The following is a 21,759-nucleotide window of genomic DNA, read 5'->3' on the forward strand; positions in this document are numbered from 1 at the left end:
TAATATATTTAAAAATGTAAAAACTTAAATATATCATATTGTGCCTACGACAATTGGTATTCCTAGGCGGTCACCCATCCAAGTACTAACCAATCCCGACGTTGCTTAACTTCCGAGATCGGGTGCATTCAACCTGGTATGGTCGTAGCCAGTATTGGTCAACATTTTTTGGTCTAATCTATTTAAAAATGTAAAAACTTAAATAAATCATATTTTGCCTACGACAATTGGTATTCCTAGGCGGTCACCCATCCAAGTACTAACCAATCCCGACATTGCTTAACTTCCGAGATCGGACGAGATCGGGTGCATTCAACCTGGTATGGTCGTAGACAGTATTGGTCAACATTTTTTGGTCTAAAATCTTCAAAAATGTTAACATTTAAATATATTTTATAAATCATATTTTGCCTATGACAATTGGAATTCCTATGCGGTCACCCATCCAAGTACTAACCAATCCCGACGTTGCTTAAGTTCCGAGATCGGACGAGATCGGGTGCATTCAATCTTGTATTTTCGTAGCCAGTATTGGTCAACATTTTTTGGTCTAATCTATTTAAAAATGTAAAAACTTAAATAAATGATATTATGCCTACGACAATTGGTATTCCTAGGCGGTCACCCATCCAAGTACTAACCAATCCCGACGTTGCTTAACTTCCGAGATCGGACGAGATCGGGTGCATTCAACCTGGTATGGTCGTTAACAGTATTCGTCAACATTTATGGTCTAATCTATTTAAAAATGTAAAAACTTAAATAAATGATATTATGCCTACGACAATTGGTATTCCTAGGCGGTCACCCATCCAAGTACTAACCAATCCCGACGTTGCTTAACTTCCGAGATCGGACGAGATCGGGTGCATTCAATCTGGTATGTTCGTAGCCAGTATTGGTCAACATTTTTTGGTCTAATCTATTTAAAAATGTAAAAACTTAAATAAATCATATTTTGCCTATGACAATTGGTATTGCTAGGCGGTCACCCATCCAAGTACTAACCAATCCCGACGTTGCTTAACTTCCGAGATCGGACGAGATCGGGTGCATTCAACCTGGTATGGTCGTAGACAGTAGTGGTCAACATTTTTTGGTCTAAAATCTTCAAAAATGTTAACATTTAAATATATTTTATAAATCATATTTTGCCTATGACAATTGGAATTCCTATGCGGTCACCCATCCAAGTACTAACCAATCCCGACGTTGCTTAACTTCCGAGATCGGACGAGATCGGGTGCATTCAAACTGGTATGGTCGTAAGCAGTATTTCTCAACATTTTACGTCTAATCTATTTAAAAAAGTAAAAACTTAAATAAATCATATTTTGCCTACGACAATTGGTATTCCTAGGCGGTCACCCATCCAAGTACTAACCAATCCCGACGTTGCTTAACTTCCGAGATCGCACGAGATCGCACGAGATCGGGTGCATTCAACCTGGTATGGTCGTAGACAGTATTGGTCAACAGTTATGGTCTAATCTATTTAAAAATGTAAAAACTTAAGTAAATCATATTGTGCCTACGACAATTGGTATTCCTAGGCGGTCACCCATCCAAGCACTAACCAATCCCGACGTTGCTTAACTTCCGAGATCGGACGAGATCGGGTGCATTCAACCTGGTATGGTCGTAGCCAGTATTGGTCAACATTTTTTGGTCTAATCTATTTAAAAATGTAAAAACTTAAATAAATCATATTTTGCCTATGACAATTGGTATTCCTAGGCGGTCACCCATCCAAGTACTAATCAATCCCGACGTTGCTTAACTTCCGAGATCGAACGAGATCGGGTGCATTCAACCTGGTATGGTCGTAGCCAGTATTGGTCAACATTTTTTGGTCTAATCTATTTAAAAATGTAAAAACTTAAATAAATCATATTTTGTCTACGACAATTGGTATTCCTAGGCGGTCACCCATCCAAGTACTAACCAATCCCGACGTTGCTTAACTTCCGAGATCGGACAAGATCGGGTGCGTTCAACCTCGTATGGTCGTAGCCAGTATTCGTCAACATTTTTTGGTCTAATCTATTTAAAAATGTAAAAACATAAATAAATCATGTTGTGTCTACGACAATTGGTATTCCTAAGCGGTCACCCATCCAAGTACTAACCAATCCCGACGTTGCTTAACGTCCGAGATCGGACGAGATCGGGTGCATTCAACCTGGTATGGTCGTAGAAAGTATTGGTCAACATTTATGGTCTAATCTATTTAAAACTGTAAAAACTTAAATAAATCATATTGTGCCTACGACAATTGGTATTGCTAGGCGGTCACCCATCCAAGTACTAAACAATCCCGACGTTGCTTAACTTCCGAGATCGGACGAGATCGGGTGCTTTCAACCTGGTATGGTCGTAGACAGTATTGGTCAACATTTTTTGGTCTACAATCTTTAAAAAAGTTAACATTTAAATATATTTAAAAAAATAAAAACTTAAATAAATCATATTTTGCCTACGACAATTGGTATTCCTAGGCGGTCACCCATCCAAGTAATAACCAATCCCGACGTTGCTTAACTTCCGAGAACGGACGAGATCGGGTGCATTCAATATGGTATGGTCGTAGGCAGTATTGCTCAACATTTTTTGGTCTAATCTATTTAAAAATGTAAAAACTTAAATAAATCATATATTGCCTACGACAATTGGTATTCCTAGGCGGTCACATATCCAAGTACTAACCAATCCCGACGTTGCTTAACTTCCGAGATCGGACGAGATCGGTTGCATTCAACCTGGTATGGTCGTAGACAGTATTGATCAACATTTTTTGGTCTAAAATCTTTAAAAATGTTAACATTAAATATATTTTAAAAATCATATTTTGCCTATGAAAATTGGTATTCCTAGGCGGTCAACCATCCAAGTACCAACCAATCCCGACGTTGCTTAACTTCCGAGATCGGACGAGATCGGGTGCATTCAACCTGGTATGGTCGTAGTCAGTATTGGTCAACATTTTTTGGTCTAATCTATTTAAAAATGTAAAAACTTAAATAAATCATATTTTGTCTACGACAATTGGTATTCCTAGGCGGTCACCCATCCAAGTACTAACCAATCCCGACGTTGCTTAACTTCCGAGATCGGACAAGATCGGGTGCATTCAACCTCGTATGGTCGTAGCCAGTATTCGTCAACATTTTTTGGTCTAATCTATTTAAAAATGTAAAAACATAAATAAATCATGTTGTGTCTACGACAATTGGTATTCCTAAGCGGTCACCCATCCAAGTACTAACCAATCCCGACGTTGCTTAACGTCCGAGATCGGACGAGATCGGGTGCATTCAACCTGGTATGGTCGTAGAAAGTATTGGTCAACATTTATGGTCTAATCTATTTAAAACTGTAAAAACTTAAATAAATCATATTGTGCCTACGACAATTGGTATTGCTAGGCGGTCACCCATCCAAGTACTAAACAATCCCGACGTTGCTTAACTTCCGAGATCGGACGAGATCGGGTGCTTTCAACCTGGTATGGTCGTAGACAGTATTGGTCAACATTTTTTGGTCTACAATCTTTAAAAAAGTTAACATTTAAATATATTTAAAAAAATAAAAACTTAAATAAATCATATTTTGCCTACGACAATTGGTATTCCTAGGCGGTCACCCATCCAAGTAATAACCAATCCCGACGTTGCTTAACTTCCGAGAACGGACGAGATCGGGTGCATTCAATATGGTATGGTCGTAGGCAGTATTGCTCAACATTTTTTGGTCTAATCTATTTAAAAATGTAAAAACTTAAATAAATCATATATTGCCTACGACAATTGGTATTCCTAGGCGGTCACATATCCAAGTACTAACCAATCCCGACGTTGCTTAACTTCCGAGATCGGACGAGATCGGTTGCATTCAACCTGGTATGGTCGTAGACAGTATTGATCAACATTTTTTGGTCTAAAATCTTTAAAAATGTTAACATTAAATATATTTTAAAAATCATATTTTGCCTATGAAAATTGGTATTCCTAGGCGGTCAACCATCCAAGTACCAACCAATCCCGACGTTGCTTAACTTCCGAGATCGGACGAGATCGGGTGCATTCAACCTGGTATGGTCGTAGTCAGTATTGGTCAACATTTTTTGGTCTAATCTATTTAAAAATGTAAAAACTTAAATAAATCATATTGTGCCTACGACAATTGGTATTCCTAGGCGGTCACCCATCCAAGTACTAACCAATCCCGACGTTGCTTAACTTCCGAGATCGGACGAGATCGGGTGCATTCAACCTGGTATGGTCGTAGACAGTATTGGTCAACATTTATGGTCTAATCTATTTAAAAATGTAAAAACTTAAATAAATCATATTGTGCCTACGACAATTGGTATTCCTAGGCGGTCACCCATCCAAGTACTAACCAATCCCGAGGTGGCTTAACTTCCGAGATCGGACGAGATGGGGTGCATTCAACCTGGTATGGTCGTAGCCAGTATTGGTCAACATTTTTTGGTCTAATCTATTTAAAAATGTAAAAACTTAAATAAATCATATTTTGCCTACGACAATTGGTATTCCTAGGCGGTCACCCATCCAAGTACTAACCAATCCCGACGTTGCTTAACTTCCGAGATCGGACGAGATCGGGTGCATTCAACCTGGTATGGTCGTAGACAGTATTGGTCAACATTTATGGTCTAATCTATTTAAAAATGTAAAAACTTAAATAAATCATATTGTGCCTACGACAATTGGTATTCCTAGGCGGTCACCCATCCAAGTACTAACCAATCCCGACGTTGCTTAACTTCCGAGATCGGACGAGATCGGGTGCATTCAACCTGGTATGGTCGTAGCCAGTATTGGTCAACATTTTTTGGTCTAATCTATTTAAAAATGTAAAAACTTAAATAAATCATATTTTGCCTACGACAATTGGTATTCCTAGGCGGTCACCCATCCAAGTACTAACCAATCCCGACGTTGCTTAACTTCCGAGATCGGACGAGATCGGGTGCATTCAATCTGGTATGTTCGTAGCCAGTATTGGTCAACATTTTTTGGTCTAATCTATTTAAAAATGTAAAAACTTAAATAAATTATATTTTGCCTACGACAATTGGTATTCCTAGGCGGTCACCCATCCAAGTACTAACCAATCCCGACGTTGCTTAACTTCCGAGATCAGACGAGATCGGGTGCATTCAACCTGGTATGGTCGTAGACAGTATTGGTCAACATTTATGGTCTAATCTATTTAAAAATGTAAAAACTTAAATAAATCATATATTGCCTACGACAATTGGTATTCCTAGGCGGTCACATATCCAAGTACTAACCAATCCCGACGTTGCTTAACTTCCGAGATCGGACGAGATCGGTTGCATTCAACCTGGTATGGTCGTAGACAGTATTGATCAACATTTTTTTGTCTAAAATCTTTAAAAATGTTAACATTAAATATATTTTAAAAATCATATTTTGCCTATGAAAATTGGTATTCCTAGGCGGTCACCCATCCAAGTACCAACCAATCCCGACGTTGCTTAACTTCCGAGATCGGACGAGATCGGGTGCATTCAACCTGGTATGGTCGTAGTCAGTATTGGTCAACATTTATGGTCTAATCTATTTAAAAATGTAAAAACTTAAATAAATCATATTGTGCCTACGACAATTGGTATTCCTAGGCGGTCACCCATCCAAGTACTAACCAATCCCGACGTTGCTTAACTTCCGAGATCGGACGAGATCGGGTGCATTCAACCTGGCATGGTCGTAGACAGTATTGGTCAACATTTATGGTCTAATCTATTTAAAAATGTAAAAACTTAAATAAATCATATTGTGCCTACGACAATTGTTATTCCTAGGCGGTCACCCATCCAAGTACTAACCAATCCCGAGGTGGCTTAACTTCCGAGATCGGACGAGATGGGGTGCATTCAACCTGGTATGGTCGTAGCCAGTATTGGTCAACATTTTTTGGTCTAATCTATTTAAAAATGTAAAAACTTAAATAAATCATATTTTGCCTACGACAATTGGTATTCCAAGGCGGTCACCCATCCAAGTACTAACCAATCCCGACGTTGCTTAACTTCCGAGATCGGACGAGATCGGGTGCATTCAACCTGGTATGGTCGTAGACAGTATTTCTCAACATTTTACGTCTAATCTATTTAAAAAAGTAAAAACTTAAATAAATCATATTTTGCCTACGACAATTGGTATTCCTAGGCGGTCACCCATCCAAGTACTAACCAATCCCGACGTTGCTTAACTTCCGAGATCGGACGAGATCGGGTGCATTCAATCTTGTATTTTCGTAGCCAGTATTGGTCAACATTTTTTGGTCTAATCTATTTAAAAATGTAAAAACTTAAATAAATGATATTATGCCTACGACAATTGGTATTCCTAGGCGGTCACCCATCCAAGTACTAACCAATCCCGACGTTGCTTAACTTCCGAGATCGGACGAGATCGGGTGCATTCAACCTGGTATGGTCGTAGACAGTATTCGTCAACATTTATGGTCTAATCTATTTAAAAATGTAAAAACTTAAATAAATGATATTATGCCTACGACAATTGGTATTCCTAGGCGGTCACCCATCCAAGTACTAACCAATCCCGACGTTGCTTAACTTCCGAGATCGGACGAGATCGGGTGCATTCAATCTGGTATGTTCGTAGCCAGTATTGGTCAACATTTTTTGGTCTAATCTATTTAAAAATGGAAAAACTTAAATAAATCATATTTTGCCTATGACAATTGGTATTGCTAGGCGGTCACCCATCCAAGTACTAACCAATCCCGACGTTGCTTAACTTCCGAGATCGGACGAGATCGGGTGCATTCAACCTGGTATGGTCGTAGACAGTAGTGGTCAACATTTTTTGGTCTAAAATCTTCAAAATGTTAACATTTAAATATATTTTATAAATCATATTTTGCCTATGAGAATTGGAATTCCTATGCGGTCACCCATCCAAGTACTAACCAATCCCGACGTTGCTTAACTTCCGAGATCGGACGAGATCGGGTGCATTCAAACTGGTATGGTCGTAAGCAGTATTTCTCAACATTTTACGTCTAATCTATTTAAAAAAGTAAAAACTTAAATAAATCATATTTTGCCTACGACAATTGGTATTCCTAGGCGGTCACCCATCCAAGTACTAACCAATCCCGACGTTGCTTAACTTCCGAGATCGCACGAGATCGCACGAGATCGGGTGCATTCAACCTGGTATGGTCGTAGACAGTATTGGTCAACAGTTATGGTCTAATCTATTTAAAAATGTAAAAACTTAAGTAAATCATATTGTGCCTACGACAATTGGTATTCCTAGGCGGTCACCCATCCAAGCACTAACCAATCCCGACGTTGCTTAACTTCCGAGATCGGACGAGATCGGGTGCATTCAACCTGGTATGGTCGTAGCCAGTATTGGTCAACATTTTTTGGTCTAATCTATTTAAAAATGTAAAAACTTAAATAAATCATATTTTGCCTATGACAATTGGTATTCCTAGGCGGTCACCCATCCAAGTACTAATCAATCCCGACGTTGCTTAACTTCCGAGATCGAACGAGATCGGGTGCATTCAACCTGGTATGGTCGTAGCCAGTATTGGTCAACATTTTTTGGTCTAATCTATTTAAAAATGTAAAAACTTAAATAAATCATATTTTGTCTACGACAATTGGTATTCCTAGGCGGTCACCCATCCAAGTACTAACCAATCCCGACGTTGCTTAACTTCCGAGATCGGACAAGATCGGGTGCATTCAACCTCGTATGGTCGTAGCCAGTATTCGTCAACATTTTTTGGTCTAATCTATTTAAAAATGTAAAAACATAAATAAATCATGATGTGTCTACGACAATTGGTATTCCTAAGCGGTCACCCATCCAAGTACTAACCAATCCCGACGTTGCTTAACGTCCGAGATCGGACGAGATCGGGTGCATTCAACCTGGTATGGTCGTAGAAAGTATTGGTCAACATTTATGGTCTAATCTATTTAAAACTGTAAAAACTTAAATAAATCATATTGTGCCTACGACAATTGGTATTGCTAGGCGGTCACCCATCCAAGTACTAAACAATCCCGACGTTGCTTAACTTCCGAGATCGGACGAGATCGGGTGCTTTCAACCTGGTATGGTCGTAGACAGTATTGGTCAACATTTTTTGGTCTACAATCTTTAAAAAAGTTAACATTTAAATATATTTAAAAAAATAAAAACTTAAATAAATCATATTTTGCCTACGACAATTGGTATTCCTAGGCGGTCACCCATCCAAGTAATAACCAATCCCGACGTTGCTTAACTTCCGAGAACGGACGAGATCGGGTGCATTCAATATGGTATGGTCGTAGGCAGTATTGCTCAACATTTTTTGGTCTAATCTATTTAAAAATGTAAAAACTTAAATAAATCATATATTGCCTACGACAATTGGTATTCCTAGGCGGTCACATATCCAAGTACTAACCAATCCCGACGTTGCTTAACTTCCGAGATCGGACGAGATCGGTTGCATTCAACCTGGTATGGTCGTAGACAGTATTGATCAACATTTTTTGGTCTAAAATCTTTAAAAATGTTAACATTAAATATATTTTAAAAATCATATTTTGCCTATGAAAATTGGTATTCCTAGGCGGTCAACCATCCAAGTACCAACCAATCCCGACGTTGCTTAACTTCCGAGATCGGACGAGATCGGGTGCATTCAACCTGGTATGGTCGTAGTCAGTATTGGTCAACATTTTTTGGTCTAATCTATTTAAAAATGTAAAAACTTAAATAAATCATATTGTGCCTACGACAATTGGTATTCCTAGGCGGTCACCCATCCAAGTACTAACCAATCCCGACGTTGCTTAACTTCCAAGATCGGACGAGATCGGGTGCATTCAACCTGGTATGGTCGTAGACAGTATTGGTCAACATTTATGGTCTAATCTATTTAAAAATGTAAAAACTTAAATAAATCATATTGTGCCTACGACAATTGGTATTCCTAGGCGGTCACCCATCCAAGTACTAACCAATCCCGAGGTGGCTTAACTTCCGAGATCGGACGAGATGGGGTGCATTCAACCTGGTATGGTCGTAGCCAGTATTGGTCAACATTTTTTGGTCTAATCTATTTAAAAATGTAAAAACTTAAATAAATCATATTTTGCCTACGACAATTGGTATTCCTAGGCGGTCACCCATCCAAGTACTAACCAATCCCGACGTTGCTTAACTTCCGAGATCGGACGAGATCGGGTGCATTCAACCTGGTATGGTCGTAGACAGTATTGGTCAACATTTATGGTCTAATCTATTTAAAAATGTAAAAACTTAAATAAATCATATTGTGCCTACGACAATTGGTATTCCTAGGCGGTCACCCATCCAAGTACTAACCAATCCCGACGTTGCTTAACTTCCGAGATCGGACGAGATCGGGTGCATTCAACCTGGTATGGTCGTAGCCAGTATTGGTCAACATTTTTTGGTCTAATCTATTTAAAAATGTAAAAACTTAAATAAATCATATTTTGCCTACGACAATTGGTATTCCTAGGCGGTCACCCATCCAAGTACTAACCAATCCCGACGTTGCTTAACTTCCGAGATCGGACGAGATCGGGTGCATTCAATCTGGTATGTTCGTAGCCAGTATTGGTCAACATTTTTTGGTCTAATCTATTTAAAAATGTAAAAACTTAAATAAATTATATTTTGCCTACGACAATTGGTATTCCTAGGCGGTCACCCATCCAAGTACTAACCAATCCCGACGTTGCTTAACTTCCGAGATCGGACGAGATCGGGTGCATTCAACCTGGTATGGTCGTAGACAGTATTGGTCAACATTTATGGTCTAATCTATTAAAAAATGTAAAAACTTAAATAAATCATATATTGCCTACGACAATTGGTATTCCTAGGCGGTCACATATCCAAGTACTAACCAATCCCGACGTTGCTTAACTTCCGAGATCGGACGAGATCGGTTGCATTCAACCTGGTATGGTCGTAGACAGTATTGATCAACATTTTTTGGTCTAAAATCTTTAAAAATGTTAACATTAAATATATTTTAAAAATCATATTTTGCCTATGAAAATTGGTATTCCTAGGCGGTCACCCATCCAAGTACCAACCAATCCCGACGTTGCTTAACTTCCGAGATCGGACGAGATCGGGTGCATTCAACCTGGTATGGTCGTAGTCAGTATTGGTCAACATTTATGGTCTAATCTATTTAAAAATGTAAAAACTTAAATAAATCATATTGTGCCTACGACAATTGGTATTCCTAGGCGGTCACCCATCCAAGTACTAACCAATCCCGACGTTGCTTAACTTCCGAGATCGGACGAGATCGGGTGCATTCAACCTGGTATGGTCGTAGACAGTATTGGTCAACATTTATGGTCTAATCTATTTAAAAATGTAAAAACTTAAATAAATCATATTGTGCCTACGACAATTGGTATTCCTAGGCGGTCACCCATCCAAGTACTAACCAATCCCGAGGTGGCTTAACTTCCGAGATCGGACGAGATGGGGTGCATTCAACCTGGTATGGTCGTAGCCAGTATTGGTCAACATTTTTTGGTCTAATCTATTTAAAAATGTAAAAACTTAAATAAATCATATTTTGCCTACGACAATTGGTATTCCAAGGCGGTCACCCATCCAAGTACTAACCAATCCCGACGTTGCTTAACTTCCGAGATCGGACGAGATCGGGTGCATTCAACCTGGTATGGTCGTAGACAGTATTGGTCAACATTTATGGTCTAATCTATTTAAAAATGTAAAAACTTAAATAAATCATATTGTGCCTACGACAATTGGTATTCCTAGGCGGTCACCCATCCAAGTACTAACCAATCCCGACGTTGCTTAACTTCCGAGATCGGACGAGATCGGGTGCATTCAACCTGGTATGGTCGTAGCCAGTATTGGTCAACATTTTTTGGTCTAATCTATTTAAAAATGTAAAAACTTAAATAAATCATATTTTGCCTACGACAATTGGCATTCCTAGGCGGTCACCCATCCAAGTACTAACCAATCCCGACGTTGCTTAACTTCCGAGATCGGACGAGATCGGGTGCTTTCAATCTGGTATGTTCGTAGCCAGTATTGGTCAACATTTTTTGGTCTAATCTATTTAAAAATGTAAAAACTTAAATAAATTATATTTTGCCTTCGACAATTGGTATTCCTAGGCGGTCACCCATCCAAGTACTAACCATTCCCGACGTTGCTTAACTTCCGAGATCGGACGAGATCGGGTGCATTCAATCTGGTATGTTCGTAGCCAGTATTGGACGTTGCTTAACTTCCGAGATCGGACGAGATCGGGTGCTTTCAATCTGGTATGTTCGTAGCCAGTATTGGTCAACATTTTTTGGTCTAATCTATTTAAAAATGTAAAAACTTAAATAAATTATATTTTGCCTACGACAATTGGTATTCCTAGGCGGTCACCCATCCAAGTACTAACCAATCCCGACGTTGCTTAACTTCCGAGATCGGACGAGATCGGGTGCATTCAATCTGGTATGTTCGTAGCCAGTATTGGTCAACATTTTTTGGTCTAATCTATTTAAAAATGTAAAAACTTAAATAAATCATATTTTGCCTATGACAATTGGTATTGCTAGGCGGTCACCCATCCAAGTACTAACCAATCCCGACGTTGCTTAACTTCCGAGATCGGGTGCATTCAACCTGGTATGGTCGTAGACAGTAGTGGTCAACATTTTTTGGTCTAAAATCTTCAAAAATGTTAACATTTAAATATATTTTATAAATCATATTTTGCCTATGACAATTGGAATTCCTATGCGGTCACCCATCCAAGTACTAACCAATCCCGACGTTGCTTAACTTCCGAGATCGGACGAGATCGGGTGCATTCAAACTGGTATGGTCGTAAGCAGTATTTCTCAACATTTTACGTCTAATCTATTTAAAAAAGTAAAAACTTAAATAAATCATATTTTGCCTACGACAATTGGTATTCCTAGGCGGTCACCCATCCAAGTACTAACCAATCCCGACGTTGCTTAACTTCCGAGATCGCACGAGATCGCACGAGATCGGGCGCATTCAACCTGGTATGGTCGTAGACAGTATTGGTCAACATTTATGGTCTAATCTATTTAAAAATGTAAAAACTTAAGTAAATCATATTGTGCCTACGACAATTGGTATTCCTAGGCGGTCACCCATCCAAGTACTAACCAATCCCGACGTTGCTTAACTTCCGAGATCGGACGAGATCGGGTGCATTCAACCTGGTATGGTCGTAGCCAGTATTGGTCAACATTTTTTGGTCTAATCTATTTAAAAATGTAAAAACTTAAATAAATCATATTTTGCCTATGACAATTGGTATTCCTAGGCGGTCACCCATCCAAGTACTAATCAATCCCGACGTTGCTTAACTTCCGAGATCGGACGAGATCGGGTGCATTCAACCTGGTATGGTCGTAGCCAGTATTGGTCAACATTTTTTGGTCTAATCTATTTAAAAATGTAAAAACTTAAATAAATCATATTTTGCCTACGACAATTGGTATTCCTAGGCGGTCACCCATCCAAGTACTAACCAATCCCGACGTTGCTTAACTTCCGAGATCGGACGAGATCGGATGCATTCAACCTGGTATGGTCGTAGCCAGTATTGGTCAACATTTTTTGGTCTAATCTATTCAAAAATGTAAAAACATAAATAAATCATATTGTGTCTACGACAATTGGTATTCCTAAGCGGTCACCCATCCAAGTACTAACCAATCCCGACGTTGCTTAACGTCCGAGATCGGACGAGATCGGGTGCATTCAACCTGGTATGGTCGTAGAAAGTATTGGTCAACATTTATGGTCTAATCTATTTAAAACTGTAAAAACTTAAATAAATCATATTGTGCCTACGACAATAGGTATTGCTAGGCGGTCACCCATCCAAGTACTAAACAATCCCGACGTTGCTTAACTTCCGAGATCGGACGAGATTGGGTGCTTTCAACCTGGTATGGTCGTAGACAGTATTGGTCAACATTTTTTGGTCTAAAATCTTTAAAAAAGTTAACATTTAAATATATTTTAAAAAATAAAAACTTAAATAAAGCATATTTTGCCTACGACAATTGGTATTCCTAGGCGGTCACCCATCCAAGTACTGACCAATCCCGACGTTGCTTAACTTCCGAGAACGGACGAGATCGGGTGCATTCAACATGGTATAGTCGTAGGTAGTATTGCTCAACATTTTTTGGTCTAATCTATTTAAAAATGTAAAAACTTAAATAAATCATATATTGCCTACGAAAATTGGTATTCCTAGGCGGTCACCCATCCAAGTACTAACCAATCCCGACGTTGCTTAACTTCCGAGATCGGACGAGATCGGTTGCATTCAACCTGGTATGGTCGTAGACAGTATTGATCAACATTTTTTGGTCTAAAATCTTTAAAAATGTTAACATTAAATATATTTTAAAAATCATATTTTGCCTATGACAATTGGTATTCCTAGGCGGTCACCCATCCAAGTACCAACCAATCCCGACGTTGCTTAACTTCCGAGATCGGACGAGATCGGGTGCTTTCAACCTGGTATGGTCGTAGTCAGTATTGGTCAACATTTATGGTCTAATCTATTTAAAAATGTAAAAACTTAAATAAATCATATTTTGCCTATGACAATTGGTATTCCTAGGCGGTCACCCATCCAAGTACCAACCAATCCCGACGTTGCTTAACTTCCGAGATCGGACGAGATCGGGTGCTTTCAACCTGGTATGGTCGTAGTCAGTATTGGTCAACATTTATGGTCTAATCTATTTAAAAATGTAAAAACTTAAATAAATCATATATTGCCTACGACAATTGGTATTCCTAGGCGGTCACATATCCAAGTACTAACCAATCCCGACGTTGCTTAACTTCCGAGATCGGACGAGATCGGTTGCATTCAACCTGGTATGGTCGTAGACAGTATTGATCAACATTTTTTGGTCTAAAATCTTTAAAAATGTTAACATTAAATATATTTTAAAAATCATATTTTGCCTATGAAAATTGGTATTCCTAGGCGGTCAACCATCCAAGTACCAACCAATCCCGACGTTGCTTAACTTCCGAGATCGGACGAGATCGGGTGCATTCAACCTGGTATGGTCGTAGTCAGTATTGGTCAACATTTTTTGGTCTAATCTATTTAAAAATGTAAAAACTTAAATAAATCATATTGTGCCTACGACAATTGGTATTCCTAGGCGGTCACCCATCCAAGTACTAACCAATCCCGACGTTGCTTAACTTCCGAGATCGGACGAGATCGGGTGCATTCAACCTGGTATGGTCGTAGACAGTATTGGTCAACATTTATGGTCTAATCTATTTAAAAATGTAAAAACTTAAATAAATCATATTGTGCCTACGACAATTGGTATTCCTAGGCGGTCACCCATCCAAGTACTAACCAATCCCGAGGTGGCTTAACTTCCGAGATCGGACGAGATGGGGTGCATTCAACCTGGTATGGTCGTAGCCAGTATTGGTCAACATTTTTTGGTCTAATCTATTTAAAAATGTAAAAACTTAAATAAATCATATTTTGCCTACGACAATTGGTATTCCTAGGCGGTCACCCATCCAAGTACTAACCAATCCCGACGTTGCTTAACTTCCGAGATCGGACGAGATCGGGTGCATTCAACCTGGTATGGTCGTAGACAGTATTGGTCAACATTTATGGTCTAATCTATTTAAAAATGTAAAAACTTAAATAAATCATATTGTGCCTACGACAATTGGTATTCCTAGGCGGTCACCCATCCAAGTACTAACCAATCCCGACGTTGCTTAACTTCCGAGATCGGACGAGATCGGGTGCATTCAACCTGGTATGGTCGTAGCCAGTATTGGTCAACATTTTTTGGTCTAATCTATTTAAAAATGTAAAAACTTAAATAAATCATATTTTGCCAACGACAATTGGTATTCCTAGGCGGTCACCCATCCAAGTACTAACCAATCCCGACGTTGCTTAACTTCCGAGATCGGACGAGATCGGGTGCATTCAATCTGGTATGTTCGTAGCCAGTATTGGTCAACATTTTTTGGTCTAATCTATTTAAAAATGTAAAAACTTAAATAAATTATATTTTGCCTACGACAATTGGTATTCCTAGGCGGTCACCCATCCAAGTACTAACCAATCCCGACGTTGCTTAACTTCCGAGATCGGACGAGATCGGGTGCATTCAACCTGGTATGGTCGTAGACAGTATTGGTCAACATTTATGGTCTAAAATCTTTAAAAATGTTAACATTAAATATATTTTAAAAATCATATTTTGCCTACGACAATTGGTATTCCTAGGCGGTCACCCATCCAAGTACTAACCAATCCCGACGTTGCTTAACTTCCGAGATCGGACGAGATCGGTTGCATTCAACCTGGTATGGTCGTAGACAGTATTGATCAACATTTTTTGGTCTAAAATCTTTAAAAATGTTAACATTAAATATATTTTAAAAATCATATTTTGCCTATGAAAATTGGTATTCCTAGGCGGTCACCCATCCAAGTACCAACCAATCCCGACGTTGCTTAACTTCCGAGATCGGACGAGATCGGGTGCATTCAACCTGGTATGGTCGTAGTCAGTATTGGTCAACATTTATGGTCTAATCTATTTAAAAATGTAAAAACTTAAATAAATCATATTGTGCCTACGACAATTGGTATTCCTAGGCGGTCACCCATCCAAGTACTAACCAATCCCGACGTTGCTTAACTTCCGAGATCGGACGAGATCGGGTGCATTCAACCTGGTATGGTCGTAGACAGTATTGGTCAACATTTATGGTCTAATCTATTTAAAAATGTAAAAACTTAAATAAATCATATTGTGCCTACGACAATTGGTATTCCTAGGCGGTCACCCATCCAAGTACTAACCAATCCCGAGGTGGCTTAACTTCCGAGATCGGACGAGATGGGGTGCATTCAACCTGGTATGGTCGTAGCCAGTATTGGTCAACATTTTTTGGTCTAATCTATTTAAAAATGTAAAAACTTAAATAAATCATATTTTGCCTACGACAATTGGTATTCCAAGGCGGTCACCCATCCATGTACTAACCAATCCCGACGTTGCTTAACTTCCGAGATCGGACGAGATCGGGTGCATTCAACCTGGTATGGTCGTAGACAGTATTGGTCAACATTTATGGTCTAATCTATTTAAAAATGTAAAAACTTAAATAAATCATATTGTGCCTACGACAATTGGTATTCCTAGGCGGTCACCCATCCAAGTACTAACCAATCCCGACGTTGCTTAACTTCCGAGATCGGACGAGATCGGGTGCATTCAACCTGGTATGGTCGTAGCCAGTATTGGTCAACATTTTTTGGTCTAATCTATTTAAAAATGTAAAAACTTAAATAAATCATATTTTGCCTACGACAATTGGCATTCCTAGGCGGTCACCCATCCAAGTACTAACCAATCCCGACGTTGCTTAACTTCCGAGATCGGACGAGATCGGGTGCTTTCAATCTGGTATGTTCGTAGCCAGTATTGGTCAACATTTTTTGGTCTAATCTATTTAAAAATGTAAAAACTTAAATAAATTATATTTTGCCTTCGACAATTGGTATTCCTAGGCGGTCACCCATCCAAGTACTAACCATTCCCGACGTTGCTTAACTTCCGAGATCGGACGAGATCGGGTGCATTCAATCTGGTATGTTCGTAGCCAGTATTGGACGTTGCTTAACTTCCGAGATCGGACGAGATCGGGTGCTTTCAATCTGGTATGTTCGTAGCCAGTATTGGTCAACATTTTTTGGTCTAATCTATTTAAAAATGTAAAAACTTAAATAAATTATATTTTGCCTACGACAATTGGTATTCCTAGGCGGTCACCCATCCAAGTACTAACCAATCCCGACGTTGCTTAACTTCCGAGATCGGACGAGATCGGGTGCATTCAATCTGGTATGTTCGTAGCCAGTATTGGTCAACATTTTTTGGTCTAATCTATTTAAAAATGTAAAAACTTAAATAAATCATATTTTGCCTATGACAATTGGTATTGCTAGGCGGTCACCCATCCAAGTACTAACCAATCCCGACGTTGCTTAACTTCCGAGATCGGGTGCATTCAACCTGGTATGGTCGTAGACAGTAGTGGTCAACATTTTTTGGTCTAAAATCTTCAAAAATGTTAACATTTAAATATATTTTATAAATCATATTTTGCCTATGACAATTGGAATTCCTATGCGGTCACCCATCCAAGTACTAACCAATCCCGACGTTGCTTAACTTCCGAGATCGGACGAGATCGGGTGCATTCAAACTGGTATGGTCGTAAGCAGTATTTCTCAACATTTTACGTCTAATCTATTTAAAAAAGTAAAAACTTAAATAAATCATATTTTGCCTACGACAATTGGTATTCCTAGGCGGTCACCCATCCAAGTACTAACCAATCCCGACGTTGCTTAACTTCCGAGATCGCACGAGATCGCACGAGATCGGGCGCATTCAACCTGGTATGGTCGTAGACAGTATTGGTCAACATTTATGGTCTAATCTATTTAAAAATGTAAAAACTTAAGTAAATCATATTGTGCCTACGACAATTGGTATTCCTAGGCGGTCACCCATCCAAGTACTAACCAATCCCGACGTTGCTTAACTTCCGAGATCGGACGAGATCGGGTGCATTCAACCTGGTATGGTCGTAGCCAGTATTGGTCAACATTTTTTGGTCTAATCTATTTAAAAATGTAAAAACTTAAATAAATCATATTTTGCCTATGACAATTGGTATTCCTAGGCGGTCACCCATCCAAGTACTAATCAATCCCGACGTTGCTTAACTTCCGAGATCGGACGAGATCGGGTGCATTCAACCTGGTATGGTCGTAGCCAGTATTGGTCAACATTTTTTGGTCTAATCTATTTAAAAATGTAAAAACTTAAATAAATCATATTTTGCCTACGACAATTGGTATTCCTAGGCGGTCACCCATCCAAGTACTAACCAATCCCGACGTTGCTTAACTTCCGAGATCGGACGAGATCGGATGCATTCAACCTGGTATGGTCGTAGCCAGTATTGGTCAACATTTTTTGGTCTAATCTATTCAAAAATGTAAAAACATAAATAAATCATATTGTGTCTACGACAATTGGTATTCCTAAGCGGTCACCCATCCAAGTACTAACCAATCCCGACGTTGCTTAACGTCCGAGATCGGACGAGATCGGGTGCATTCAACCTGGTATGGTCGTAGAAAGTATTGGTCAACATTTATGGTCTAATCTATTTAAAACTGTAAAAACTTAAATAAATCATATTGTGCCTACGACAATAGGTATTGCTAGGCGGTCACCCATCCAAGTACTAAACAATCCCGACGTTGCTTAACTTCCGAGATCGGACGAGATTGGGTGCTTTCAACCTGGTATGGTCGTAGACAGTATTGGTCAACATTTTTTGGTCTAAAATCTTTAAAAAAGTTAACATTTAAATATATTTTAAAAAATAAAAACTTAAATAAAGCATATTTTGCCTACGACAATTGGTATTCCTAGGCGGTCACCCATCCAAGTACTGACCAATCCCGACGTTGCTTAACTTCCGAGAACGGACGAGATCGGGTGCATTCAACATGGTATAGTCGTAGGTAGTATTGCTCAACATTTTTTGGTCTAATCTATTTAAAAATGTAAAAACTTAAATAAATCATATATTGCCTACGAAAATTGGTATTCCTAGGCGGTCACCCATCCAAGTACTAACCAATCCCGACGTTGCTTAACTTCCGAGATCGGACGAGATCGGTTGCATTCAACCTGGTATGGTCGTAGACAGTATTGATCAACATTTTTTGGTCTAAAATCTTTAAAAATGTTAACATTAAATATATTTTAAAAATCATATTTTGCCTATGACAATTGGTATTCCTAGGCGGTCACCCATCCAAGTACCAACCAATCCCGACGTTGCTTAACTTCCGAGATCGGACGAGATCGGGTGCTTTCAACCTGGTATGGTCGTAGTCAGTATTGGTCAACATTTATGGTCTAATCTATTTAAAAATGTAAAAACTTAAATAAATCATATTGTGCCTACGACAATTGGTATTCCTAGGCGGTCACCCATCCAAGTACTAACCAATCCCGACGTTGCTTAACTTCCGAGATCGGACGAGATCGGGTGCATTCAACCTGGTATGGTCGTAGACAGTATTGGTCAACATTTATGGTCTAATCTATTTAAAAATGTAAAAACTTAAATAAATCATATTGTGCCTACGACAATTGGTATTCCTAGGCGGTCACCCATCCAAGTACTAACCAATCCCGACGTGGCTTAACTTCCGAGATCGGACGAGATGGGGTGCATTCAACCTGGTATGGTTGTAGCCAGTATTGGTCAACATTTTTTGGTCTAATCTATTTAAAAATGTAAAAACTTAAATAAATCATATTTTGCCTACGACAATTGGTATTCCTAGGCGGTCACCCATCCAAGTACTAACCAATCCCGACGTTGCTTAACTTCCGAGATCGGACGAGATCGGGTGCATTCAACCTGGTATGTTCGTAGACAGTATTGGTCAACATTTTTTGGTCTAATCTATTTAAAAATGTAAAAACTTAAATAAATCATATTTTGCCTACGACAATTGGTATTCCTAGGCGGTCACCCATCCAAGTACTAACCAATCCCGACGTTGCTTAACTTCCGAGATCGGACGAGATCGGGTGCATTCAACCTGGTATGGTCGTAGACAGTATTGGTCAACATTTATGGTCTAATCTATTTAAAAATGTAAAAACTTAAATAAATGATATTATGCCTACGACAATTGGTATTCCTAGGCGGTCACCCATCCAAGTACTAACCAATCCCGACGTTGCTTAACTTCCGAGATCGGACGAGATCGGGTGCATTCAACCTGGTATAGTCGTAGACAGTATTGGTCAACATTTTTTGGTCTAAAATCTTTAAAAATGTTAACATTTAAATATATTTTAAAAATCATATTTTGCCTATGACAATTGGTATTGCTAGGCGGTCACCCATCCAAGTACTAACCAATCCCGACGTTGCTTAACTTCCGAGATCGGACGAGATCGGGTGCATTCAACCTGGTATGGTCGTAGCCAGTATTGGTCAACATTTTTTGGTCTAATCTATTTAAAAATGTAAAAACTTAAATAAATCATATTTTGCCTACGACAATTGGTATTCCTAGGCGGTCACCCATCCAAGTAGTAACCAATCCCGACGTTGCTTAACTTCCGAGATCGGACGAGATCGGGTGCATTCAACCTGGTATGGTCGTAAGCAGTATTTCTCAACATTTTATGTCTATTCTATTTTAAAAATAAAAACTTAAATAAATCATATTTTGCCTACGACAATTGGTATTCCTAGGCGGTCACCCATCCAAGTACTATCCAATCCCGACGTTGTTTAACTTCCGAGATCGGACGAGATCGGTTGCATTCAACCTGGTATGGTCGTAGACAGTATTGGTCAACATTTATGGTCTAATCTATTAAAAAATGTAAAAACTTAAATAAATCATATTTTGCCTACGACAATTGGTATTCCTAGGCGGTCAACCATCCAAGTTCTTACCAATCCCGACGTTGCATAACTTCCGAGATCGGACGAGATCGGTTGCATTCAACCTGGTATGGTCGTAGACAGTATTGGTCAACATTTTTTGGTCTAAAATCTTTGAAAATGTTAAAATTTAAATAAATTTTAAAAATCATATTTTTCCTATGACAATTGGTATTCCTAGGCGGTCACCCATCCAAGTACTAACCAATCCCGACGTTGCTTAACTTCCGAGATCGGACGAGATCGGGTGCATTCAACCTGGTATGGTCGTAGACAGTATTGGTCAACATTTATGGTCTAATCTATTTAAAAATGTAAAAACTTAAATAAATCATATTGTGCCTACGACAATTGGTATTCCTAGGCGGTCACCCATCCAAGTACTAACCAATCCCGACGTTGCTTAACTTCCGAGATCGGACGAGATCGGGTGCATTCAACCTGGTATGGTCGTAGACAGTATTGGTCAACATTTATGGTCTAATCTATTTAAAAATGTAAAAACTTAAATAAATCATATTGTGCCTACGACAATTGGTATTCCTAGGCGGTCACCCATCCAAGTACTAACCAATCCCGAGGTGGCTTAACTTCCGAGATCGGACGAGATGGGGTGCATTCAACCTGGTATGGTCGTAGCCAGTATTGGTCAACATTTTTTGGTCTAATCTATTTAAAAATGTAAAAACTTAAATAAATCATATTTTGCCTACGACAATTGGTATTCCTAGGCGGTCACCCATCCAAGTACTAACCAATCCCGACGTTGCTTAACTTCCGAGATCGGACGAGATCGGGTGCATTCAATCTGGTATGTTCGTAGCCAGTATTGGTCAACATTTTTTGGTCTAATCTATTTAAAAATGTAAAAACTTAAATAAATTATATTTTGCCTACGACAATTGGTATTCCTAGGCGGTCACCCATCCAAGTACTAACCAATCCCGACGTTGCTTAACTTCCGAGATCGGACGAGATCGGGTGCATTCAACCTGGTATGGTCGTAGACAGTATTGGTCAACATTTATGGTCTAATCTATTTAAAAATGTAAAAACTTAAATAAATCAT

General features: G+C 39.1%; 45 non-coding genes and 71 pseudogenes across 45 annotated transcripts; all 116 read right to left on the reverse strand.

Annotated features, from left to right (window-relative positions):
• Positions 1-41: 41 nt before the first annotated feature.
• On the reverse strand, positions 42-150 carry LOC146154439 (5S ribosomal RNA; annotated as a pseudogene).
• A 65-nt stretch (positions 151-215) lies between these two features.
• On the reverse strand, positions 216-334 carry LOC146154440 (5S ribosomal RNA). Its single transcript, XR_014496004.1, has one exon. It is a non-coding gene; the product is annotated as a 5S ribosomal RNA (ribosomal RNA).
• A 74-nt stretch (positions 335-408) lies between these two features.
• On the reverse strand, positions 409-527 carry LOC146154441 (5S ribosomal RNA; annotated as a pseudogene).
• A 65-nt stretch (positions 528-592) lies between these two features.
• LOC146154442 (5S ribosomal RNA) lies at positions 593-711 on the reverse strand. The gene has a single exon (XR_014497580.1). It is a non-coding gene; the product is annotated as a 5S ribosomal RNA (ribosomal RNA).
• Positions 712-775: 64 nt separating this feature from the next.
• On the reverse strand, positions 776-894 carry LOC146154443 (5S ribosomal RNA; annotated as a pseudogene).
• A 65-nt stretch (positions 895-959) lies between these two features.
• Positions 960-1,078, reverse strand: LOC146154444 (5S ribosomal RNA; annotated as a pseudogene).
• Positions 1,079-1,152: 74 nt separating this feature from the next.
• Positions 1,153-1,271, reverse strand: LOC146154445 (5S ribosomal RNA; annotated as a pseudogene).
• Positions 1,272-1,335: 64 nt separating this feature from the next.
• LOC146154446 (5S ribosomal RNA) lies at positions 1,336-1,464 on the reverse strand (annotated as a pseudogene).
• A 64-nt stretch (positions 1,465-1,528) lies between these two features.
• LOC146154447 (5S ribosomal RNA) lies at positions 1,529-1,647 on the reverse strand. Its single transcript, XR_014498348.1, has one exon. It is a non-coding gene; the product is annotated as a 5S ribosomal RNA (ribosomal RNA).
• A 65-nt stretch (positions 1,648-1,712) lies between these two features.
• Positions 1,713-1,831, reverse strand: LOC146154448 (5S ribosomal RNA; annotated as a pseudogene).
• A 65-nt stretch (positions 1,832-1,896) lies between these two features.
• LOC146154449 (5S ribosomal RNA) lies at positions 1,897-2,015 on the reverse strand (annotated as a pseudogene).
• Positions 2,016-2,080: 65 nt separating this feature from the next.
• LOC146154450 (5S ribosomal RNA) lies at positions 2,081-2,199 on the reverse strand. Its single transcript, XR_014497214.1, has one exon. It is a non-coding gene; the product is annotated as a 5S ribosomal RNA (ribosomal RNA).
• A 64-nt stretch (positions 2,200-2,263) lies between these two features.
• Positions 2,264-2,382, reverse strand: LOC146154451 (5S ribosomal RNA; annotated as a pseudogene).
• Positions 2,383-2,473: 91 nt separating this feature from the next.
• LOC146154452 (5S ribosomal RNA) lies at positions 2,474-2,592 on the reverse strand (annotated as a pseudogene).
• Positions 2,593-2,657: 65 nt separating this feature from the next.
• Positions 2,658-2,776, reverse strand: LOC146154453 (5S ribosomal RNA; annotated as a pseudogene).
• Positions 2,777-2,849: 73 nt separating this feature from the next.
• LOC146154454 (5S ribosomal RNA) lies at positions 2,850-2,968 on the reverse strand (annotated as a pseudogene).
• A 65-nt stretch (positions 2,969-3,033) lies between these two features.
• LOC146154455 (5S ribosomal RNA) lies at positions 3,034-3,152 on the reverse strand (annotated as a pseudogene).
• Positions 3,153-3,217: 65 nt separating this feature from the next.
• LOC146154456 (5S ribosomal RNA) lies at positions 3,218-3,336 on the reverse strand. Its single transcript, XR_014497215.1, has one exon. It is a non-coding gene; the product is annotated as a 5S ribosomal RNA (ribosomal RNA).
• Positions 3,337-3,400: 64 nt separating this feature from the next.
• LOC146154457 (5S ribosomal RNA) lies at positions 3,401-3,519 on the reverse strand (annotated as a pseudogene).
• A 91-nt stretch (positions 3,520-3,610) lies between these two features.
• LOC146154458 (5S ribosomal RNA) lies at positions 3,611-3,729 on the reverse strand (annotated as a pseudogene).
• Positions 3,730-3,794: 65 nt separating this feature from the next.
• On the reverse strand, positions 3,795-3,913 carry LOC146154459 (5S ribosomal RNA; annotated as a pseudogene).
• Positions 3,914-3,986: 73 nt separating this feature from the next.
• On the reverse strand, positions 3,987-4,105 carry LOC146154460 (5S ribosomal RNA; annotated as a pseudogene).
• Positions 4,106-4,170: 65 nt separating this feature from the next.
• Positions 4,171-4,289, reverse strand: LOC146154461 (5S ribosomal RNA). Its single transcript, XR_014495054.1, has one exon. It is a non-coding gene; the product is annotated as a 5S ribosomal RNA (ribosomal RNA).
• A 64-nt stretch (positions 4,290-4,353) lies between these two features.
• Positions 4,354-4,472, reverse strand: LOC146154462 (5S ribosomal RNA; annotated as a pseudogene).
• Positions 4,473-4,537: 65 nt separating this feature from the next.
• LOC146154463 (5S ribosomal RNA) lies at positions 4,538-4,656 on the reverse strand. Its single transcript, XR_014495055.1, has one exon. It is a non-coding gene; the product is annotated as a 5S ribosomal RNA (ribosomal RNA).
• Positions 4,657-4,720: 64 nt separating this feature from the next.
• Positions 4,721-4,839, reverse strand: LOC146154464 (5S ribosomal RNA). Its single transcript, XR_014496276.1, has one exon. It is a non-coding gene; the product is annotated as a 5S ribosomal RNA (ribosomal RNA).
• A 65-nt stretch (positions 4,840-4,904) lies between these two features.
• Positions 4,905-5,023, reverse strand: LOC146154465 (5S ribosomal RNA; annotated as a pseudogene).
• A 65-nt stretch (positions 5,024-5,088) lies between these two features.
• LOC146154466 (5S ribosomal RNA) lies at positions 5,089-5,207 on the reverse strand. The gene has a single exon (XR_014495693.1). It is a non-coding gene; the product is annotated as a 5S ribosomal RNA (ribosomal RNA).
• A 64-nt stretch (positions 5,208-5,271) lies between these two features.
• LOC146154467 (5S ribosomal RNA) lies at positions 5,272-5,390 on the reverse strand (annotated as a pseudogene).
• A 73-nt stretch (positions 5,391-5,463) lies between these two features.
• LOC146154468 (5S ribosomal RNA) lies at positions 5,464-5,582 on the reverse strand (annotated as a pseudogene).
• A 64-nt stretch (positions 5,583-5,646) lies between these two features.
• Positions 5,647-5,765, reverse strand: LOC146154469 (5S ribosomal RNA). The gene has a single exon (XR_014496021.1). It is a non-coding gene; the product is annotated as a 5S ribosomal RNA (ribosomal RNA).
• Positions 5,766-5,829: 64 nt separating this feature from the next.
• Positions 5,830-5,948, reverse strand: LOC146154470 (5S ribosomal RNA; annotated as a pseudogene).
• A 65-nt stretch (positions 5,949-6,013) lies between these two features.
• On the reverse strand, positions 6,014-6,132 carry LOC146154471 (5S ribosomal RNA). The gene has a single exon (XR_014495545.1). It is a non-coding gene; the product is annotated as a 5S ribosomal RNA (ribosomal RNA).
• A 64-nt stretch (positions 6,133-6,196) lies between these two features.
• On the reverse strand, positions 6,197-6,315 carry LOC146154472 (5S ribosomal RNA; annotated as a pseudogene).
• A 65-nt stretch (positions 6,316-6,380) lies between these two features.
• Positions 6,381-6,499, reverse strand: LOC146154473 (5S ribosomal RNA). Its single transcript, XR_014495056.1, has one exon. It is a non-coding gene; the product is annotated as a 5S ribosomal RNA (ribosomal RNA).
• Positions 6,500-6,563: 64 nt separating this feature from the next.
• On the reverse strand, positions 6,564-6,682 carry LOC146154474 (5S ribosomal RNA; annotated as a pseudogene).
• Positions 6,683-6,747: 65 nt separating this feature from the next.
• LOC146154475 (5S ribosomal RNA) lies at positions 6,748-6,866 on the reverse strand (annotated as a pseudogene).
• A 73-nt stretch (positions 6,867-6,939) lies between these two features.
• On the reverse strand, positions 6,940-7,058 carry LOC146154476 (5S ribosomal RNA; annotated as a pseudogene).
• Positions 7,059-7,122: 64 nt separating this feature from the next.
• LOC146154477 (5S ribosomal RNA) lies at positions 7,123-7,251 on the reverse strand (annotated as a pseudogene).
• A 64-nt stretch (positions 7,252-7,315) lies between these two features.
• On the reverse strand, positions 7,316-7,434 carry LOC146154478 (5S ribosomal RNA). The gene has a single exon (XR_014498349.1). It is a non-coding gene; the product is annotated as a 5S ribosomal RNA (ribosomal RNA).
• A 65-nt stretch (positions 7,435-7,499) lies between these two features.
• Positions 7,500-7,618, reverse strand: LOC146154479 (5S ribosomal RNA; annotated as a pseudogene).
• A 65-nt stretch (positions 7,619-7,683) lies between these two features.
• On the reverse strand, positions 7,684-7,802 carry LOC146154480 (5S ribosomal RNA; annotated as a pseudogene).
• Positions 7,803-7,867: 65 nt separating this feature from the next.
• On the reverse strand, positions 7,868-7,986 carry LOC146154481 (5S ribosomal RNA). Its single transcript, XR_014497217.1, has one exon. It is a non-coding gene; the product is annotated as a 5S ribosomal RNA (ribosomal RNA).
• Positions 7,987-8,050: 64 nt separating this feature from the next.
• Positions 8,051-8,169, reverse strand: LOC146154482 (5S ribosomal RNA; annotated as a pseudogene).
• Positions 8,170-8,260: 91 nt separating this feature from the next.
• Positions 8,261-8,379, reverse strand: LOC146154483 (5S ribosomal RNA; annotated as a pseudogene).
• Positions 8,380-8,444: 65 nt separating this feature from the next.
• Positions 8,445-8,563, reverse strand: LOC146154484 (5S ribosomal RNA; annotated as a pseudogene).
• Positions 8,564-8,636: 73 nt separating this feature from the next.
• On the reverse strand, positions 8,637-8,755 carry LOC146154485 (5S ribosomal RNA; annotated as a pseudogene).
• Positions 8,756-8,820: 65 nt separating this feature from the next.
• LOC146154486 (5S ribosomal RNA) lies at positions 8,821-8,939 on the reverse strand. The gene has a single exon (XR_014496555.1). It is a non-coding gene; the product is annotated as a 5S ribosomal RNA (ribosomal RNA).
• A 64-nt stretch (positions 8,940-9,003) lies between these two features.
• LOC146154487 (5S ribosomal RNA) lies at positions 9,004-9,122 on the reverse strand (annotated as a pseudogene).
• A 65-nt stretch (positions 9,123-9,187) lies between these two features.
• Positions 9,188-9,306, reverse strand: LOC146154488 (5S ribosomal RNA). The gene has a single exon (XR_014495057.1). It is a non-coding gene; the product is annotated as a 5S ribosomal RNA (ribosomal RNA).
• A 64-nt stretch (positions 9,307-9,370) lies between these two features.
• Positions 9,371-9,489, reverse strand: LOC146154489 (5S ribosomal RNA). Its single transcript, XR_014496277.1, has one exon. It is a non-coding gene; the product is annotated as a 5S ribosomal RNA (ribosomal RNA).
• A 65-nt stretch (positions 9,490-9,554) lies between these two features.
• LOC146154490 (5S ribosomal RNA) lies at positions 9,555-9,673 on the reverse strand (annotated as a pseudogene).
• A 65-nt stretch (positions 9,674-9,738) lies between these two features.
• LOC146154491 (5S ribosomal RNA) lies at positions 9,739-9,857 on the reverse strand. Its single transcript, XR_014495058.1, has one exon. It is a non-coding gene; the product is annotated as a 5S ribosomal RNA (ribosomal RNA).
• A 64-nt stretch (positions 9,858-9,921) lies between these two features.
• LOC146154492 (5S ribosomal RNA) lies at positions 9,922-10,040 on the reverse strand (annotated as a pseudogene).
• A 73-nt stretch (positions 10,041-10,113) lies between these two features.
• Positions 10,114-10,232, reverse strand: LOC146154493 (5S ribosomal RNA; annotated as a pseudogene).
• Positions 10,233-10,296: 64 nt separating this feature from the next.
• On the reverse strand, positions 10,297-10,415 carry LOC146154494 (5S ribosomal RNA). Its single transcript, XR_014495059.1, has one exon. It is a non-coding gene; the product is annotated as a 5S ribosomal RNA (ribosomal RNA).
• Positions 10,416-10,479: 64 nt separating this feature from the next.
• On the reverse strand, positions 10,480-10,598 carry LOC146154495 (5S ribosomal RNA; annotated as a pseudogene).
• A 65-nt stretch (positions 10,599-10,663) lies between these two features.
• LOC146154496 (5S ribosomal RNA) lies at positions 10,664-10,782 on the reverse strand. The gene has a single exon (XR_014495546.1). It is a non-coding gene; the product is annotated as a 5S ribosomal RNA (ribosomal RNA).
• Positions 10,783-10,846: 64 nt separating this feature from the next.
• Positions 10,847-10,965, reverse strand: LOC146154497 (5S ribosomal RNA). Its single transcript, XR_014496278.1, has one exon. It is a non-coding gene; the product is annotated as a 5S ribosomal RNA (ribosomal RNA).
• A 65-nt stretch (positions 10,966-11,030) lies between these two features.
• On the reverse strand, positions 11,031-11,149 carry LOC146154498 (5S ribosomal RNA; annotated as a pseudogene).
• A 65-nt stretch (positions 11,150-11,214) lies between these two features.
• Positions 11,215-11,333, reverse strand: LOC146154499 (5S ribosomal RNA; annotated as a pseudogene).
• A 135-nt stretch (positions 11,334-11,468) lies between these two features.
• Positions 11,469-11,587, reverse strand: LOC146154500 (5S ribosomal RNA; annotated as a pseudogene).
• Positions 11,588-11,652: 65 nt separating this feature from the next.
• On the reverse strand, positions 11,653-11,761 carry LOC146154501 (5S ribosomal RNA; annotated as a pseudogene).
• A 74-nt stretch (positions 11,762-11,835) lies between these two features.
• LOC146154502 (5S ribosomal RNA) lies at positions 11,836-11,954 on the reverse strand (annotated as a pseudogene).
• A 64-nt stretch (positions 11,955-12,018) lies between these two features.
• LOC146154503 (5S ribosomal RNA) lies at positions 12,019-12,147 on the reverse strand (annotated as a pseudogene).
• Positions 12,148-12,211: 64 nt separating this feature from the next.
• On the reverse strand, positions 12,212-12,330 carry LOC146154504 (5S ribosomal RNA). The gene has a single exon (XR_014496279.1). It is a non-coding gene; the product is annotated as a 5S ribosomal RNA (ribosomal RNA).
• Positions 12,331-12,395: 65 nt separating this feature from the next.
• Positions 12,396-12,514, reverse strand: LOC146154505 (5S ribosomal RNA; annotated as a pseudogene).
• Positions 12,515-12,579: 65 nt separating this feature from the next.
• LOC146154506 (5S ribosomal RNA) lies at positions 12,580-12,698 on the reverse strand. Its single transcript, XR_014497769.1, has one exon. It is a non-coding gene; the product is annotated as a 5S ribosomal RNA (ribosomal RNA).
• A 65-nt stretch (positions 12,699-12,763) lies between these two features.
• Positions 12,764-12,882, reverse strand: LOC146154507 (5S ribosomal RNA). The gene has a single exon (XR_014497218.1). It is a non-coding gene; the product is annotated as a 5S ribosomal RNA (ribosomal RNA).
• A 64-nt stretch (positions 12,883-12,946) lies between these two features.
• Positions 12,947-13,065, reverse strand: LOC146154508 (5S ribosomal RNA; annotated as a pseudogene).
• Positions 13,066-13,156: 91 nt separating this feature from the next.
• LOC146154509 (5S ribosomal RNA) lies at positions 13,157-13,275 on the reverse strand. Its single transcript, XR_014497610.1, has one exon. It is a non-coding gene; the product is annotated as a 5S ribosomal RNA (ribosomal RNA).
• A 65-nt stretch (positions 13,276-13,340) lies between these two features.
• LOC146154510 (5S ribosomal RNA) lies at positions 13,341-13,459 on the reverse strand (annotated as a pseudogene).
• A 73-nt stretch (positions 13,460-13,532) lies between these two features.
• Positions 13,533-13,651, reverse strand: LOC146154511 (5S ribosomal RNA; annotated as a pseudogene).
• A 64-nt stretch (positions 13,652-13,715) lies between these two features.
• LOC146154512 (5S ribosomal RNA) lies at positions 13,716-13,834 on the reverse strand (annotated as a pseudogene).
• A 64-nt stretch (positions 13,835-13,898) lies between these two features.
• On the reverse strand, positions 13,899-14,017 carry LOC146154513 (5S ribosomal RNA; annotated as a pseudogene).
• Positions 14,018-14,090: 73 nt separating this feature from the next.
• Positions 14,091-14,209, reverse strand: LOC146154514 (5S ribosomal RNA; annotated as a pseudogene).
• Positions 14,210-14,274: 65 nt separating this feature from the next.
• LOC146154515 (5S ribosomal RNA) lies at positions 14,275-14,393 on the reverse strand. The gene has a single exon (XR_014495060.1). It is a non-coding gene; the product is annotated as a 5S ribosomal RNA (ribosomal RNA).
• Positions 14,394-14,457: 64 nt separating this feature from the next.
• On the reverse strand, positions 14,458-14,576 carry LOC146154516 (5S ribosomal RNA; annotated as a pseudogene).
• Positions 14,577-14,641: 65 nt separating this feature from the next.
• LOC146154517 (5S ribosomal RNA) lies at positions 14,642-14,760 on the reverse strand. Its single transcript, XR_014495062.1, has one exon. It is a non-coding gene; the product is annotated as a 5S ribosomal RNA (ribosomal RNA).
• A 64-nt stretch (positions 14,761-14,824) lies between these two features.
• Positions 14,825-14,943, reverse strand: LOC146154518 (5S ribosomal RNA). Its single transcript, XR_014496280.1, has one exon. It is a non-coding gene; the product is annotated as a 5S ribosomal RNA (ribosomal RNA).
• A 65-nt stretch (positions 14,944-15,008) lies between these two features.
• On the reverse strand, positions 15,009-15,127 carry LOC146154519 (5S ribosomal RNA; annotated as a pseudogene).
• Positions 15,128-15,192: 65 nt separating this feature from the next.
• Positions 15,193-15,311, reverse strand: LOC146154520 (5S ribosomal RNA). Its single transcript, XR_014495063.1, has one exon. It is a non-coding gene; the product is annotated as a 5S ribosomal RNA (ribosomal RNA).
• Positions 15,312-15,383: 72 nt separating this feature from the next.
• On the reverse strand, positions 15,384-15,502 carry LOC146154521 (5S ribosomal RNA). The gene has a single exon (XR_014496927.1). It is a non-coding gene; the product is annotated as a 5S ribosomal RNA (ribosomal RNA).
• Positions 15,503-15,575: 73 nt separating this feature from the next.
• Positions 15,576-15,694, reverse strand: LOC146154522 (5S ribosomal RNA; annotated as a pseudogene).
• A 64-nt stretch (positions 15,695-15,758) lies between these two features.
• On the reverse strand, positions 15,759-15,877 carry LOC146154523 (5S ribosomal RNA). Its single transcript, XR_014495064.1, has one exon. It is a non-coding gene; the product is annotated as a 5S ribosomal RNA (ribosomal RNA).
• A 64-nt stretch (positions 15,878-15,941) lies between these two features.
• LOC146154524 (5S ribosomal RNA) lies at positions 15,942-16,060 on the reverse strand (annotated as a pseudogene).
• A 65-nt stretch (positions 16,061-16,125) lies between these two features.
• On the reverse strand, positions 16,126-16,244 carry LOC146154525 (5S ribosomal RNA). The gene has a single exon (XR_014496867.1). It is a non-coding gene; the product is annotated as a 5S ribosomal RNA (ribosomal RNA).
• Positions 16,245-16,308: 64 nt separating this feature from the next.
• On the reverse strand, positions 16,309-16,427 carry LOC146154526 (5S ribosomal RNA). Its single transcript, XR_014496281.1, has one exon. It is a non-coding gene; the product is annotated as a 5S ribosomal RNA (ribosomal RNA).
• A 65-nt stretch (positions 16,428-16,492) lies between these two features.
• LOC146154527 (5S ribosomal RNA) lies at positions 16,493-16,611 on the reverse strand (annotated as a pseudogene).
• A 65-nt stretch (positions 16,612-16,676) lies between these two features.
• On the reverse strand, positions 16,677-16,795 carry LOC146154528 (5S ribosomal RNA; annotated as a pseudogene).
• Positions 16,796-16,930: 135 nt separating this feature from the next.
• Positions 16,931-17,049, reverse strand: LOC146154529 (5S ribosomal RNA; annotated as a pseudogene).
• Positions 17,050-17,114: 65 nt separating this feature from the next.
• On the reverse strand, positions 17,115-17,223 carry LOC146154530 (5S ribosomal RNA; annotated as a pseudogene).
• A 74-nt stretch (positions 17,224-17,297) lies between these two features.
• Positions 17,298-17,416, reverse strand: LOC146154531 (5S ribosomal RNA; annotated as a pseudogene).
• A 64-nt stretch (positions 17,417-17,480) lies between these two features.
• LOC146154532 (5S ribosomal RNA) lies at positions 17,481-17,609 on the reverse strand (annotated as a pseudogene).
• Positions 17,610-17,673: 64 nt separating this feature from the next.
• Positions 17,674-17,792, reverse strand: LOC146154533 (5S ribosomal RNA). Its single transcript, XR_014496283.1, has one exon. It is a non-coding gene; the product is annotated as a 5S ribosomal RNA (ribosomal RNA).
• Positions 17,793-17,857: 65 nt separating this feature from the next.
• Positions 17,858-17,976, reverse strand: LOC146154534 (5S ribosomal RNA; annotated as a pseudogene).
• Positions 17,977-18,041: 65 nt separating this feature from the next.
• LOC146154535 (5S ribosomal RNA) lies at positions 18,042-18,160 on the reverse strand. Its single transcript, XR_014497770.1, has one exon. It is a non-coding gene; the product is annotated as a 5S ribosomal RNA (ribosomal RNA).
• A 65-nt stretch (positions 18,161-18,225) lies between these two features.
• On the reverse strand, positions 18,226-18,344 carry LOC146154536 (5S ribosomal RNA). Its single transcript, XR_014497219.1, has one exon. It is a non-coding gene; the product is annotated as a 5S ribosomal RNA (ribosomal RNA).
• Positions 18,345-18,408: 64 nt separating this feature from the next.
• Positions 18,409-18,527, reverse strand: LOC146154537 (5S ribosomal RNA; annotated as a pseudogene).
• A 91-nt stretch (positions 18,528-18,618) lies between these two features.
• LOC146154538 (5S ribosomal RNA) lies at positions 18,619-18,737 on the reverse strand. The gene has a single exon (XR_014497611.1). It is a non-coding gene; the product is annotated as a 5S ribosomal RNA (ribosomal RNA).
• A 65-nt stretch (positions 18,738-18,802) lies between these two features.
• On the reverse strand, positions 18,803-18,921 carry LOC146154539 (5S ribosomal RNA; annotated as a pseudogene).
• A 73-nt stretch (positions 18,922-18,994) lies between these two features.
• Positions 18,995-19,113, reverse strand: LOC146154540 (5S ribosomal RNA; annotated as a pseudogene).
• A 64-nt stretch (positions 19,114-19,177) lies between these two features.
• LOC146154541 (5S ribosomal RNA) lies at positions 19,178-19,296 on the reverse strand. Its single transcript, XR_014495065.1, has one exon. It is a non-coding gene; the product is annotated as a 5S ribosomal RNA (ribosomal RNA).
• Positions 19,297-19,360: 64 nt separating this feature from the next.
• LOC146154542 (5S ribosomal RNA) lies at positions 19,361-19,479 on the reverse strand (annotated as a pseudogene).
• Positions 19,480-19,544: 65 nt separating this feature from the next.
• Positions 19,545-19,663, reverse strand: LOC146154543 (5S ribosomal RNA). The gene has a single exon (XR_014496986.1). It is a non-coding gene; the product is annotated as a 5S ribosomal RNA (ribosomal RNA).
• Positions 19,664-19,728: 65 nt separating this feature from the next.
• On the reverse strand, positions 19,729-19,847 carry LOC146154544 (5S ribosomal RNA). Its single transcript, XR_014495066.1, has one exon. It is a non-coding gene; the product is annotated as a 5S ribosomal RNA (ribosomal RNA).
• Positions 19,848-19,911: 64 nt separating this feature from the next.
• LOC146154545 (5S ribosomal RNA) lies at positions 19,912-20,030 on the reverse strand. Its single transcript, XR_014495755.1, has one exon. It is a non-coding gene; the product is annotated as a 5S ribosomal RNA (ribosomal RNA).
• A 74-nt stretch (positions 20,031-20,104) lies between these two features.
• Positions 20,105-20,223, reverse strand: LOC146154546 (5S ribosomal RNA; annotated as a pseudogene).
• Positions 20,224-20,288: 65 nt separating this feature from the next.
• LOC146154547 (5S ribosomal RNA) lies at positions 20,289-20,407 on the reverse strand. Its single transcript, XR_014497584.1, has one exon. It is a non-coding gene; the product is annotated as a 5S ribosomal RNA (ribosomal RNA).
• Positions 20,408-20,470: 63 nt separating this feature from the next.
• LOC146154548 (5S ribosomal RNA) lies at positions 20,471-20,589 on the reverse strand. The gene has a single exon (XR_014497784.1). It is a non-coding gene; the product is annotated as a 5S ribosomal RNA (ribosomal RNA).
• Positions 20,590-20,653: 64 nt separating this feature from the next.
• LOC146154549 (5S ribosomal RNA) lies at positions 20,654-20,772 on the reverse strand (annotated as a pseudogene).
• Positions 20,773-20,846: 74 nt separating this feature from the next.
• LOC146154550 (5S ribosomal RNA) lies at positions 20,847-20,965 on the reverse strand (annotated as a pseudogene).
• A 64-nt stretch (positions 20,966-21,029) lies between these two features.
• LOC146154551 (5S ribosomal RNA) lies at positions 21,030-21,148 on the reverse strand. The gene has a single exon (XR_014495067.1). It is a non-coding gene; the product is annotated as a 5S ribosomal RNA (ribosomal RNA).
• Positions 21,149-21,212: 64 nt separating this feature from the next.
• On the reverse strand, positions 21,213-21,331 carry LOC146154552 (5S ribosomal RNA; annotated as a pseudogene).
• A 65-nt stretch (positions 21,332-21,396) lies between these two features.
• LOC146154553 (5S ribosomal RNA) lies at positions 21,397-21,515 on the reverse strand (annotated as a pseudogene).
• Positions 21,516-21,580: 65 nt separating this feature from the next.
• Positions 21,581-21,699, reverse strand: LOC146154554 (5S ribosomal RNA). Its single transcript, XR_014495068.1, has one exon. It is a non-coding gene; the product is annotated as a 5S ribosomal RNA (ribosomal RNA).
• Between the last annotated feature and the right edge of the window lie 60 nt (positions 21,700-21,759).

This window comes from Ascidiella aspersa, chromosome 4, assembly GCF_963924565.1.
Source record: "Ascidiella aspersa chromosome 4, kaAscAspe10.2, whole genome shotgun sequence".
NCBI classification, from domain to species: Eukaryota; Metazoa; Chordata; class Ascidiacea; order Phlebobranchia; family Ascidiidae; genus Ascidiella; species Ascidiella aspersa.